Source organism: Stenella coeruleoalba (genome assembly GCF_951394435.1).
Source record: "Stenella coeruleoalba genome assembly, chromosome: 4".
NCBI classification, from domain to species: Eukaryota; Metazoa; Chordata; class Mammalia; order Artiodactyla; family Delphinidae; genus Stenella; species Stenella coeruleoalba.
In genome coordinates this window covers 129,075,235-129,089,426 of record NC_137149.1, presented here as the reverse complement: position 1 = coordinate 129,089,426, position 14,192 = coordinate 129,075,235, and the positions used below count along the sequence as shown (strand labels likewise).

The 14,192-nt window shown below is 36.6% G+C and overlaps 1 protein-coding gene across 1 annotated transcript in view; it reads left to right on the top strand.

The window, feature by feature from the left end:
* The window catches only part of SCOC (short coiled-coil protein), a gene marked incomplete at its 5' end in the record, with an annotated part of 38,231 nt that overhangs the window by 13,850 nt on the left and 10,189 nt on the right, over window positions 1-14,192 (top strand). The window lies entirely within an intron of this gene.

Here is a 14,192-nt window from a genome sequence, read left to right as displayed (position 1 = left end):
TCCTGCTAACACAAACAGTAACTCCTTTATCGGTCCATTTTGTAAGTTGGGACATTATCCATTTTACATAGTATGTAATCATTTGACTGTAAAAGGAATTAGGCAAATTCACAGCTAACTGGTCATTTTTGAAAAGCAAACTGTATGTTTAATATTTCTGTCATGTTCCAATGATTACATTTTTAAGGGATTCTTTTTTTCCAACCTTTTGTGTTGGGGTGTGGGAGACAGATAATCTAAAGCAGACATTGAAGAAAGATGATTAGTCACCTGTCACTCTAATTTTCCTATAGGTTCTCAATTCTGGAGACAATTAGGAAAATCAGTTGGTTTCTTTAGAAATCCTGGTGAACTCTTTGGATATTTGATACCATCTAAAAAATAACCCACATTCATCACAAATAAAAAAGAGAGTCACAAAATTAAGTATTTGGAGTGAGCCCACATTCTATTAACTAGTCATGTGTCTCTTAGATGAATGTTAATAACATTTATTGAGAACTTAAGACGTCCCAGGTGCTGTGCTCAGAACTTCACATTCATTATCTCATTTAATCCTCACAAATAGCATGTGACAGACATTATTATCCCTGTTTTTGAGATTGAAGACTGGGGCTCAGAAAGGTTTAGGAACTTGTATGAAGCAGAGCTGGGATAGCAGCCCAAGTCTGAGTGACTTCAAAGCCTTCATCAAATGACAGTGCATCAGGACAGCAATTACCAGATTGCATAACTGCATTACACTGACAAGGTGGAAGCAATAAGGTGCTTTGCAGACATTGAACAATGTAATATGGTCCCTTAGTTATGTTATGAGGTCACTGTTTCAAAAATGTAATCATAGATTCAGAGGGCAAGAAGAGCCCCAGAAGCTCTCTAACAATATTGGAGTATGCTCAGACAAGAAAGGTAGAATATAAAATTGTACCTATGTTGTGATTACAACCATGTAAAAGTAATTTATGTATATGGACTAGGATGGGACGAGAACTTGGGAAAATGTATTTACTAATGTGTAGGGATTATGTTATTACATTTTCATGTTCTATTTATACAATAATTTTTTTCTTAAAGATAAGATTAACAGGTTTTTCTGATATATAGAAGAAAGATATTAATCCTAACATGAGTGCTGATTTTGAGAAGCATGTGAAAATACCAGTGCTAGGATTAAGGACACCTATCAAAACATCACTACTGCCTTTTGCATTTTTAGTGATGCATGCAAAAAGTTGTATTAGGAAAATAAAATGTAGAAAGTGGTAGATTTGGCTATAGGACACACCAGGAACAGAGGGTGGGGAGAAGGGGAGATAAGACATTAAATTGTAAATGCCACCCTTCAGCATAGTCATATCTTATTTGTTTAAGTTTTATTTTGAAACAATCTCAAGTGCCAAAAACTTGCAAGCATGTGAAGAAGGATCCTTTCTTCCTGAATTATTTGAGAGTAAGTTGCCAACTCAATGCCCCATCACCCCCAGACACTTCAGTGCGCATTTCCTACGAACAAGGACTATCTCCTTCATAATCATGATACAACCAACAAAGTCAGGAAAATGACATTCATACATTACTGTCACCTCATCTTCAAAGTGCATTTAAGGCTCACAGTTGTCTTGATAATATCCGTGACAGAAAAGGCACCCAGCTAGAATCATACATTGCATTTAGTTGTCATGTCGATTTAGCCTCCTTCAATCTGGAACAATTTCTCAATCTTTACTTTTGTAACCCTGATACTTTTAAAGATTATAGAGCAGTTAGTTTATAAAAGGGTCCTCAATATTGATACACTTGGCAAGAATATCAGAAGTGATGCTGTGTTTTTCTCATTGCACCCTATCAGGTGGTACATAATTTCTATTTATCCCTTTACTAGTGAGGTTCACTTTGCCCCCTTGGTTATGGTGGTAACTTACTCCTTTTTCTTTTAATAATAAGCAAGTATTTGGGGGGTGGGAGATATTTTGAAACTGTGTAAATATTCCATTTCACATCAGACTATTATGTATGTATGTATGTAAATCAGAATAGACTCATGGTTTCCTAACTTATTGAGTGGGTTAAAAAATCCTCAGCGTGCCCTTAAAGAAGGAGAAGAGGAAGAGCTACCTACTATCTTGAAATCTTTTATATGTAGTATTTTAATCAAGCATATATGGATTCTCTTCCTACTGCCTTGAGTTATTAAAATTCTCACTTACACTCACTTGATTTCTTCTTCTCTTATAAATTAGTCTCCAAAAGAGAGATAGGAAAGAATGACCAACAAGGAAAAGTTGCACATTCTTTTGTCCATTCATCCACTCAACAAATATTTGATGAGAGACTACTATGTACCAGGTTCTCAGTTCAGGCTGTCACTTCAGTGTGTCTGGTTTGAGCCTCAAGCGGTGCTTCCCCTGCAATGAATGGCCACCACGTGGATGGTGGGTGTAGACAGCACGTGTTCCTATTACCATGTGTCTGGGCTCCCCAAAGTTGTTAACCTTAATTCCTCTCAGAAGATGGGATGTTTATAAGCCAAACACTGCTATTTCCACATGGACCTCAAATTCAGGATTCATGTTAGGGTTATAATCTCAACTTCCACATACCAGATGGGCCTTGTTGACAAAAGGGTCAAGATACAGAGCAGAACTGTCTCTGTCATTTCACTAGACTACTTATTGTAACTCTTCCTCCTACGTTTGTTTTAAGGAAAACACCATCATATTCGGTCTCATTTTCAACATTCTAATAGCGGTTGATCCACTGTAGCATCTTTAATTTGTTGTACCTCATGCCTTCTCTTTTTTCTCACATCTTCCTTATTCCCTCCACAAATTTTAAAATCCACTCTGTTCTTTGTATTTACCTTGACTTTTCTCCCTCTCAACTGACGTCTCTGGTCTTGTTTCTCCCTTCCCTGCCTCGTTCTACCTCCCTCTTTTCTACCTTCCCTCCTTCCCATCTATGCTGTCCTCACATCTATGCTGTCCAAGGTCCTCTTCCTATTTCCTTCTTCCTAATCTCATGGCCTGACCTTTGCACTTTTTGCTCCTCTGGTCCAGGACATGAAACAATACTTCACTAGTCTGAATTGAATGATTTTGGGGAAAAGTTTTAGTTTTATAATTTTAGTACATGGAGAAGAAGTCTTTAGCTCAGATAAATTTAGGTTTAAGCACATATAATTTGCACATTACAATTATTGCTGCTAAGTCTATTAACCATTCACAAATAAATATTGCTTCACAGGCTAGTTATTTCCCTTATTATTCATTTATGGAGGATGCCTTTTCCTTAGGCAACAGTGCGTAATAATTAAGTTTCCAAGCTCTGTAGTTGAAGGCCCTGAAATCAAGTCCTGGCTCAGCAAACTGTGGTCTAACACTGGGCAAGTTATTTAACCTCTCTAAGCTTTAGTTTCCTCTTCCATAGCATGGGGATACCAAGTACCTACCTTCTAAACATTTTGTAAGAATTAAATAAAATAGTTCTTGTAAAACTGTGGGGCACCTGGTAAGTGGGGAATAAATGTTACATATATTATAAATATAGTAAAAATACTTGTGATGTACAAGGGAAAATTCTCTACAACTAATACCCTTGACTAAACAAATGATTTTTGAAGTTTGTAAAATTGTCACTGCTAATATGCAAAAACTAAGCTCAAAATATGAACTTTGGGTTGTAGTTAGCTAAAATCCACCACAGTTCTTTATTGTTCCACCTGAAACAGCAGTTCATTTTCTTTTTCTGTCACCACCTCAGTCCTAATAATCCCTTCCCGAAAATTCCATAAGCTTTATGTATTTAAAGATATAAAAGGTGAACGACTTATGGTTAGGAGGCTTTAGAAACCTTTTTCCATCAGCTTGGTGACTGACCTAAAGGGGTTTACAGATGTTCTGGTCAACACATAGGACTCTTCCAGTGAAATGTCACCATGAGGTAAGCCCTTCCCAACCTCAGTGGATTACAAGGCAGGGAAACCACATCAAACCCAAGTGGTGAGAGAAGCACTCAGTGCTTCAAGAAAGACCTATAGAGTCTGGGAGATTCTGGGCTCTCTACACAGTGGTATAGTGTCACCAACCTACAAAGTCTAGGTCCTGGAATCACCATTTTAAGAAGGCAAAGTTACTGTGGAAGGGGAAAATCTTTCCAAGAAAATTCTTTGTAAGGAAAACATACAGAAAAACCAAAGCAAAACAAACAAAACAACTAACAGTTCAAGCTATTGAGTTCAAGAAGAATTAAATTCAGTGGATTTGGCCATCAAATAGGCTGCAGCTCAGAGCTAGGAATTTGCTCTAAGTTAGAACTTTGGAACCAGGACTTTCTTAGTCAAAGTTATACAGTTTGAGGTTGTTTTCTGAGGGAAGGACAAGGGTGAACAGGCTAAATAATACAGTTTTCAAAAGTAAGTCTTCTGCTAAACAATGATAGCCTTTCTCAACCAGGCTTCCTCAAAAGAACCTTGGAACATGGAAAAGGATCTGAGTGACTACTTTCTCAATTCTCTCAGGGATGACACATAAGAAGTACCTTTCTAGATGCAAGGGGAGAATTGATTTTATTTCATGCAATGAATACCTTAGGTGGGCTTAGTTCTCTCTCAGAACCTTGGGTGAAAAAGGGCTGGTGTCTGATAGGGTAACCCACCCAGGTGGCAGAGTTGCAACATGGTACTATCATTTTCCTAGAACTCGAGACTAAAAATCATGGTCATCTTGGACCCTTACTTCACTTTTATCTTCCATGGTTGATTAATCTGTTAACACATCCTGCTTCTACTTTTTTAAAAATGTTTACGGTAATATCCCTTTGTCTCCTTTTCCACTGCCTCTACCACTCATGACTGAATTTTATAACAGTCATAGAATCGTATAACCTAGCCTCTAGTAATATCAGTTTTCTCATGTGCAAAGTAAAGATAATCACAGTAACTACCTTATAGGATTATGGTAAGGACTGAATGAATTATTTTATGTTCAGTGCTCAGTACAGCACCTTACAGATAGTTGGAACTCAGTAAATGTTAGCTATTACTGTTGTTATTATATATGCCTCCTCCTGTAGTGTCTTCCTACTGATTCACTCTGGATACTTAGTTCTCCATATATCTTTCTAGAAAACATGTCTCTCACCACCTTAGGAATCCACTGGATCAAATTCCTGCCTGGCTTTCCATGTCTTCCTCAGCTGATTCATTCATTCACTCTTTCATTTATTATTTTTTTCCAACTTACTTCCTACTACCTCCAAACACATATCATTCAGCCATTCATTCACTATGTTTATATTGCATCCCTGTTATGGGCCAGGTATTGGAGATACAGAAAGAAATGAAGGGAGAAGCACTGCCAACTCTTGTAATAATTGCAGTTGGGAGAATATCAAGTCTACTAGTCAGAAGGTCTCTCCATCATGTCCCTACCCCCAGATGTGTTCCTAATCCAGTCCCACTCTCTCTCTTCTCTCCAAAGTTCTGTCATACTTAGCACCACCCTGCTTTACAGTTGTTCTAGCTAATGTGGGTTCGATATGTCTTACCAACTAGATTATAAATTCTTTGAGAGATGTCTGTATTCTCTTAAGTGAGCAACACGTTAGGAGTTCCAATGATACTTTTTGACTGAGACTGACTCATTGATTTTTATAGGGTGCAGAACACATATATCCTCTACTGGGTCCATAGTTTCAAAATGTAAATATCTTTAAAATGGGTAGTTTCGTGGAAGATGTTTCTGACTATTAATAGAAGATTAACTAGTACCTGAGAGGTGTATATTATTTTGTATTTTTCATTATTTTGTATAGAATCAGAGAAATTTCCTAAATGAATTCTTTGTTTTGATTATTCTTGCTGTATAACATAACCCAAAACGGCAACAACCGTTTTGTTTGCTCGCTGTTCTGCGGCTCAGTGATTCAGGGGGGTTAGCTGGGCAGTTTTCCCTTGGGGATCCCTGATGCCGCTGCAGTCAGATGTCAGCTGGGCTGCAGTCATCTGAAGTTTGAAAAGAGCCTTAGACTTATTAGACTTTTAGTTCCACCCCTGAGGTGAGACTTCAGGCAAGTCGTTTTGTTTCTCTGGGTCTCATTTTCCACACATAATGAAATAAAACCAACAAATCCTTTCGAGAGCTCTTTCAGCTCAAAAGTTGGTTCTATGAAATGAGAAAAATGTTTGGATATGAACAGCTACAAATAAGTCATTGTGCATAACTAAGGTCATTCTACAAGTAGAAAAGGTTGCTACATGAATGGAAAACACAGGATTGATATAAGAAAGATCTTTTGTGGTGAATTATCAATAGAAACTGATCTTGAATCAATTTTGCCACTAGAGGTCACTAGCGTACCATCTCAAAGAGAACATACGCCATCAAGTCACTAGCAGTTCCCTCTCTCTGGCCCCTAAATGTTGTTCATGGTGTCTTTTAGTGTATTCTGAGTATCTCCCGACAGCTGCCAGAGACATAAGTTATGATGAGGTGACATCAGTTGTCACTCTAGGTGATGGTTCATGTGTGCCTAATGTTCTGTAAGTGTGAAGAACCACCACTTGGACCATAAGGAAAATGACTTCTTTGGCTTTGCTGCCTTCTCACTGGGATGTGTTAAGGGGCAGTGAGATAATTTGATAGAAAGTCATGTGAGCTCTGAAGTGAAAAGACACTGTGGAAATACTGTGTCATCCTCTAATGCAGCATAGATTGTCTGATTTTCATGAGACAGGAAAAGGAAGGACCCAAAGCAGAAAATTCATTCATGCACTCATTCAACCAGTATTTCCAGACACACATGTAGACACTGTACTGGCAATTGGGCTGCATTCATGAAGATCAGCTGGTTCTTCTTCAAGGGATTTAAGGAATCGGGTATAGGAGGGTTTCTATTCCGATACTCTCAGTACTCACAGACCACCAAGCACTCTAAATTCCCATGTCTGCAGGTGGTCACTTGCAGAATGGCAAAACCAGTGGCTTTTTTAAGCTGATGATACTTTTCTGAGGTGATATTAAGAGTAGACTATACACCTTTGACATCAAATCCAAAACTAAACCACAGAGGTACATACCAGAAAATGTTAAAATGCTGAGTTGGGTTGTGGCCAATGATGCTTGTTAGAAAATATACTAAAACGTATTTTGACATAAAACTTTTTAAGTGGGAGAAACAATGCTCTAAGTGAAATTAATGCCCTGAAACATAAAGATCTATAGAGATCACCTCTGAAGAAACTTCTGTGAGAAGGATGGACTCCAGGATGCCTCTGAAGGGCATATCAATTTTCTCCCCAAATGAAAATTACATCCTATTTACTTATAACTTGCTTCATGCTGTGCATAAAGGAAACCTACTTCAAACTCCAGAACTCACAATTCTACCATCAAGGATGAGTAGCAAGGAGTCCTGGGCTCTTTCCATAACTTGAGGAGTTATTTCTTCTACAGCTTTAAGGGGACTTGAACTGTTTAAATCAGTTGTCATCAGCGTTTAGACAAGACACAGAGGCCATATCTGAGCAGGATGGGCAAAGCCCCTATTCCTTAGCAGCAAGGTGTTCTCTCGTTTTCTGCCCTCATTAGCAAAGAAAAAGAAAGGGAGCCTGGCTGGATCTCTGCTTCAAGTTGGGGAAGGCTTGATCTGCTTTTGCTGTGATGGGTGTTAGTAATTATCCTGGCAATTATTAATTTTAACCGTTTGTTTTCAAACAAACTACAGACAGCCTTGTCCTTCCTTCTGATTGTTGCAAAGTCTGCTGGAATAGCGAAAAAGAAAGGGTAGGGGGAATGTTACAAAATATGACTTGATTTATCTAAAAATGTATTTACTATGATTATGCCATTGACTTCTATCAATACTAATGTTTCTTCAAAGCCAGCTAGTGTAGTTTTCTTCCTTTTTGACTGATAGGCATCCCACCAACACTTTATGAGACATTTTTTCCTATTTCCCTCGAGATAATTGTATAAGGAAGGAGGAAGGAAAATAGGAATTTGTCACAAACTAAAGAGGTTAGAGGTTTGGGGGAGGGGCAGTCTGCCATGGGCCCTGAGTGTCACTGCATGTTCTTGCTGGTTTGCCAAGAGCACAAGGACCTGCCTGACCTTTATTCAGGCCGTTTCTGAGGGTGTGTTTGCAGAGAGCAACTCTAAGGGATGAAGTAATGCCTTCCCCTGGTGGAAGAGCAAGCTTGCTTCCACTTGCCGTAAAAGCAATAGCTTCCCTGAGCTCAGCGTTCCTCCCTGTACAATAACCCTCTGCGTGTGCAGGCATCTATGGGGGGCTTGGGAGAAATGGGAAACAGAAGCAAACCAGCATGAAGTTCACGCCGCTGTGAGTAACAGAGTCCTTGGACTCTGACGCAGGCATGTCACGTCTTCTCCCAGCATTCACGAACTCATAGTAGGCTAACTTGTAAGCTTGCGCGCTGTGTAAAATCCCAAATCCTGACACAGCCTGACAGAGGAACTCTCCCAAGTTGATTATTTAGTGTAAACAGTTACCAGGGAAACAGAAAACTATGAGGATTACGTTTGTGCATCAAAAGTAAGAAAATCCATCCGCAGCCCAACATTTTAGAGACTTGCTAGCAACTCATGTGCATTCTTTTTATGAAATCTTATTTCTTGCAACCCTGACTCCTAGGCCCTTCAAAGAATCACTTTGTCTTATTAAAACAGAATCCCCTTTATGCTCCAAGAGCCCAATGATTAGTCTTGATTTTAAAGCAGATCATTTTATAAAAATTTAGTGGAACAGGTACTCAGCTGAAATGATTGATAGTGGTAGATTCATGTGTAGAGAATCACAGAAACCCCAAATCACAAAAGCTAAAATGGAGTGGCTCAAAGATAACTAACTCAGGAAAGCTCTCAGATGTTATGGCAGGTACGGTGCTAAGGGCTGGACTGTCAGACACAACCAAAGCATCAAAGGTTGACTCTTAAATATGGGGAACCAACTGCTATAACTCACTGGTAGTGTTACTTGATAAATTCCTCAGTTATTTTATACAATATTAGAGAGGCAGAATTAACTTTATCCCAATCCCTCATTTGAGGAAACAGGGGTCTATGGTAAAGTGATTCATCCCCCATAACCTTACAGTCAATTTCAAATATCTGAATATGCTACAGCATCTAGCTCTAAGGAACACTAAAGTAACTTTTAAACTAGGAAATATATGAAGAATTGAATGAACACATATAGGGTGAGTCAGAACTGGAACCCAGGTTTCCTCTTCTTCAAACCAATGTTTACTGCACTGTTGACAGACCAGGGTTTTCCAAACCAGACATTTGCATACCAACATTGCAATTTTTGCCATATTAAATTAACCATTTAATTAACATCACTTTTGAACTTAGCTTTGTTCTAAACAACAACATCTGCAAACTGAGGGTTAGTTGTCATATTTTTCTATTATGATAAAATATGTAACTATTCATCATGTTCAACCAGAGCTATAAGCGTCAATACTTGGGAAACACTGATTAGACAATACTTTGTCTAGAGAAAAATAAGCATCAAGACTGCACAGAATCATTCCTTACTATTTTCATTTTTGTCAAGAAGTTCAAAGCTTGATTCCATGGAGACCCTGAAATCCTTCTGAATTTTCATCTGAGAAGCACTAAAAATACACTGGTAATTTCTTACATTTTCTCTATTGAACAGATGAATGAAAATGATTCTGTTCAAATTAGCCAACTATTGGTTATTATCAGGAAATTATAATCTTCAGAAAAGTATACAAAAACAACTTAATTTCCAAATAACAGTAGAGCATACTATTAAGTCTAGTCTTGAAATCAAGTTTCCACAAGCAGAAAATATTCTTTACTCACCAAATTCAGGACAACATTCATTCTCCAATGAATTCAATAACCTTTCAAGGGAAAAAAATAAGTAAAAAGGAAAATGTGAGTTCTTTTTTAGGAATGAGATGAAACACATTTTGCAAATTAATGAGTGTAAAGTAGGAGAGAACACACCTGGCTACACTTGAAAGTTATCAAAATGCCTCCATTTAGCATATTTCACTTTAAAATATCCACAGTATGTTTAGATCCCTCTAATTACTGCAAACAAGTTAAAAGTTTTTATGTGCTTGATGAGAGTATATCAGACTAGAACATCAAAACAACCTTGGAGGTTCTCTATTTTTTTATTTATTATTTCTTCCTCACATAATATTTTGTCTTGTAACAATAGTTTTCCATTTAGAGTTCCCCATTCTCTATGAAGAATATTTTAATTTGTGCTTTTATTTAGATGGTTTATAATATATGCACCTTCCAGATCACATGAATATCCATCTTATAATCAAATATTTCTATACAATTTCAGTGGTTCCTATTTGTACTTGACTGTTTTTCTTATTCAGAAGGGAATTTTGTGGCTATTTTTAAACGATTTTTTATTGAAAAATGTAACGCAAATATGAAACACCATGTAAGTAAATAATTTGATGAATGTTCACTTCATGACTAGTTTGCCAAGGTTTCTACTCCCTTTTTATAATCACTTGGGTATACTGTTCTTTCTTCCCACCTTTTTTGCCATTTCAAGAATTTTTTTCTATTCATTGAAGGACAACTATCAGCAACACTGTTTTATCCAATTTGCAACATTTTGTGAATGATATGCTTCTTCTAATATTATGGTTACCTTTTTGTGTGTTATCTTCTTCAGATAGCTTGTCTAAAGACTTCCTTTAAGTTTAAATTCTCTAGCAAGATATATGTTTGATTCTGAAATTTTAAAAAGTTGAATGCTCTAGAATTACCGTATCCTACTTATAGTAATCATTTTCTTGCATTTTAAAAATAGTTTTATCATCCAAGGGTGCATTCAAAATAAACCATAGGTTTTTTTGGGTCTGTTTTTTAAAATGTATTTTAAGTGTCTTTTTATCTACAAGTCTTCTTTCCATTGTTTTTTCTTCCAGTGCGATTTATTTGTTAAAGAAAGGGCTTTGTTTCTTGTTATTTGTTCTTGTCCTGTTGTTTTGTTCCATTGTCAGATTTCGCTAAGCTTATCCAGATGGTAGACTTAACATATTTCTCTGTCCTCTGTATTTCCTGTTAAATTTCTAGTTTATGGACTTGATTGGGTCAGGCTGCATTAAAAAAAAAAACTTTCTTTGCAAGACTATTTCATAGGTGGTTTTCTCATATAAGCATTTAATGGTAAAGAAATTTCTCTAAGCACTGCTTCATTGCATCCCACAAATTTTGACATCTTTACATTTATTGAAAATATTTTCTAATTTCTCTTGTGACTTCTCTTGTGACCCATAGTGTCTTTAGAAGCAAGTAGTTTAATTTCCAACTACTTGGTTTTCTACAAATATCTTTTTGTTACTGCTTTCTAGTTTAATTCCTTTGTGGGCAGAGAAAATATTTTGTTATGACTACAATCATTTAAAATTTGTTGAGGCTGTTTTATGATAGAATATGGTCCATTTTGGTGAATATTCCATGTGCATTTGAAAAGAAGACAAGTTCTCTAGTTACTGGGTCGAATGTTCTATAAATGTCAAATGGGTCAAATATGTTGATAGAAGTTTTTATTCTGGTCTTTTATATCAACAATTTCCAAATTTGCCTGCACTCTGTTGAAATCACCTTTGTAAATTCTAAAAATATTCATGTCAGTATCCCACCCTAGAGACCATAATTTAATAAATCTGGGATGTAGTCTGTTCTTTGGAGCTATTAGGAGATTCTTAGGTGATTCGAATGTGAAGGTAAGCTTGGGTCCTGGGTTCTTTATCCTTACAGATTTTCTGTATACTTGTTTTACAAATTACAGAGAGGGGAGTGATGAACTTTCTGACTATTGTTGTAGGCTAGTTTCTTATTTCAGTTCTATCAGTTTTTGCTTCAGTGCCACTTTGTAGCACTGTTACAATTTTGCATCTTCTTAATGAACTGACCCCTTTATCTTGTTTTAATATCAATCCCCCTGATTACTAGTGAAGGTAAACATTAAAAAAAAATCTTTCTGACCACTCAGTTTTCCTCTTTTGTGAGTTGCCTGTTTATGTTATTTGAATATTTTTTTAATCTTTGTCAGAATTCTTTACATTTTCAGAGCTTTACTATATTATTTCAGTCTGTGGCTTGCTTTTAACTTGACTTAAAATGTCTTCTCATCTGTGTATAAAACAATCAAAATTTAAAATCTTTTCCTAATGAATGACACTGTTTTGTCTGGTTTAACAAATCCTTCTCTACGGTGGCATCATAAAGACATCTGTGTTTTCCTAAAAGTTTAGAGTATTTTCACATTTCACATTTACTTCATTTGGAATTTTATTTTTGGTGTGAGATCAGGATCTAATTTCATATTTTTATACGAATAGCCAATTTCACTAAAACCACCATAATTTGTCTTTTATATAGCCAATTAACAAAGTTACTGTGCCAATTTTACTACCAAGAATAATGAGTAATAGTTTTTCCCACAACCTTACCAACATTTCTTCCTTACCAGACATCTTTATTTTATACCAACTTCCAGGTACAGGAACTTGCTTTTCTAACTTTCTTTTTGTCTATTCTTGTGTTAATATCGCATTTTTAAAAGTTGCTTTTAAAACAGAATTACCATATGATCTAGCAATTCCAATTCTGGATATATACCCAAAAGAACTGAAAGCAGTCTCACAGAGATATTTGCACATACCACGTTCATAGCTGCATTCATAATAGCTAAACGCAACTCAAGTGTCCACTGAAGGATGAATAGATAAACCAAATGTGGTATATACTTACAATGGAATAATATTCAGCCTTAAATAAGAAGAAATTCTAACACATGCTACAACACGGATGAACCTTGAGGATGTTATGCTAAGTTAGTCACAAAAGACAAATACTGTATGATTCCACTTAGGTGAGGTGCCTCAAATAGTCAAATTGATAGAGCAGAAAGAGTTGTGGTTGCCAGGGACTGGCAGTAGAGGTGAATGGGGAGTTGTTTAATGGGTATAAAATTTCAGTTCTGCAAGATGAAAAGAGTTCTGGGGATTGGCTGCACAACAATGAGAATATACCTAACACTACTGGACTGCACACTTTAAAATGGTTATTTAAATGGTAAGTCTTTTATGTATATTTTACCCTATTTAAAACTAACAGGAAAAAACAACCCCCCCAAAACCTGTTCTTCTAGAAAAAAAAATCTGCATTTAATAGTTCTCTTAGTCTTTGGTGTTCTGCAGTTTCACCACGATGTGTCCAGGTATAGAATTCCTTATTTTAATCCTGCTCAAGAATAAGTGCTTCTTGAATCTAATTCAAATATTCCACAACCCTGAAAAATTCTTAGTTATTACTCTTTAAATACTGACCACACCCATTCTCTCTAGTCTCTCTTTTTGACACTCCTGTTAGATTTATGTTCAATCTTTCTTATTTCTCATGTATTTAGCTCCTGCATTGCATTCTAGTAAATTTTCCTCATAGTGTGTATCTTAGTTCTAGTCAAATGTATAGATCTCAAACACTGAACGGAAAAAATTCTTATCTATCCCTTAAAAAAAGTAAGGCTCTATGTTGGCAAACTGTGCTAGAAGTAGAAAGTCAAGAGACAGGTGGACATATGACTCATTTCTACAACTCAGGAGGATGTGCCAAAGCCGAAACAATAACAAATATTCAAAGCCAGCATGCTGCTTTGTGTCAAGTGCTAGGTACCTGTGAATGGTACCCAGCCTGATTACATTACATCCCAAAGCCTGGCACACAGCATTTCACACTACGTCTATGACCTTGCGCAGGAAATTTATTTACTCTTAAGCTTCTTTCTGTGGGTTGCTGTGAGGATCAAATGGGATAAAGTGAACAAAAGTGCTATACACTAAAGTAGTATTAAGGTATTTTCTCAATTCTAAAATATTATTAAATGGTCCGGCGCATTATGGATTTTAAGATAGTTTGGGGAAGATGAGGAGAGGAACAGTCCGTTAGACGTACACTTAAGAGATTTCCGATTTGGGAAATTAAAAATATGGAAAAGTCTGCTTTTAGAACTGAAGAACCAGGGTACTTTCTCTGTTATGTCCACACACGTCCTTTTCTTGGATTTGAATGATTTCTCTCTCGCCCAGTGTTAGGTTTTACCAACCTCCAGGTTTTACCAACCTCCTTCCTGACAGCTGTCAGAATTTTCCACAATTT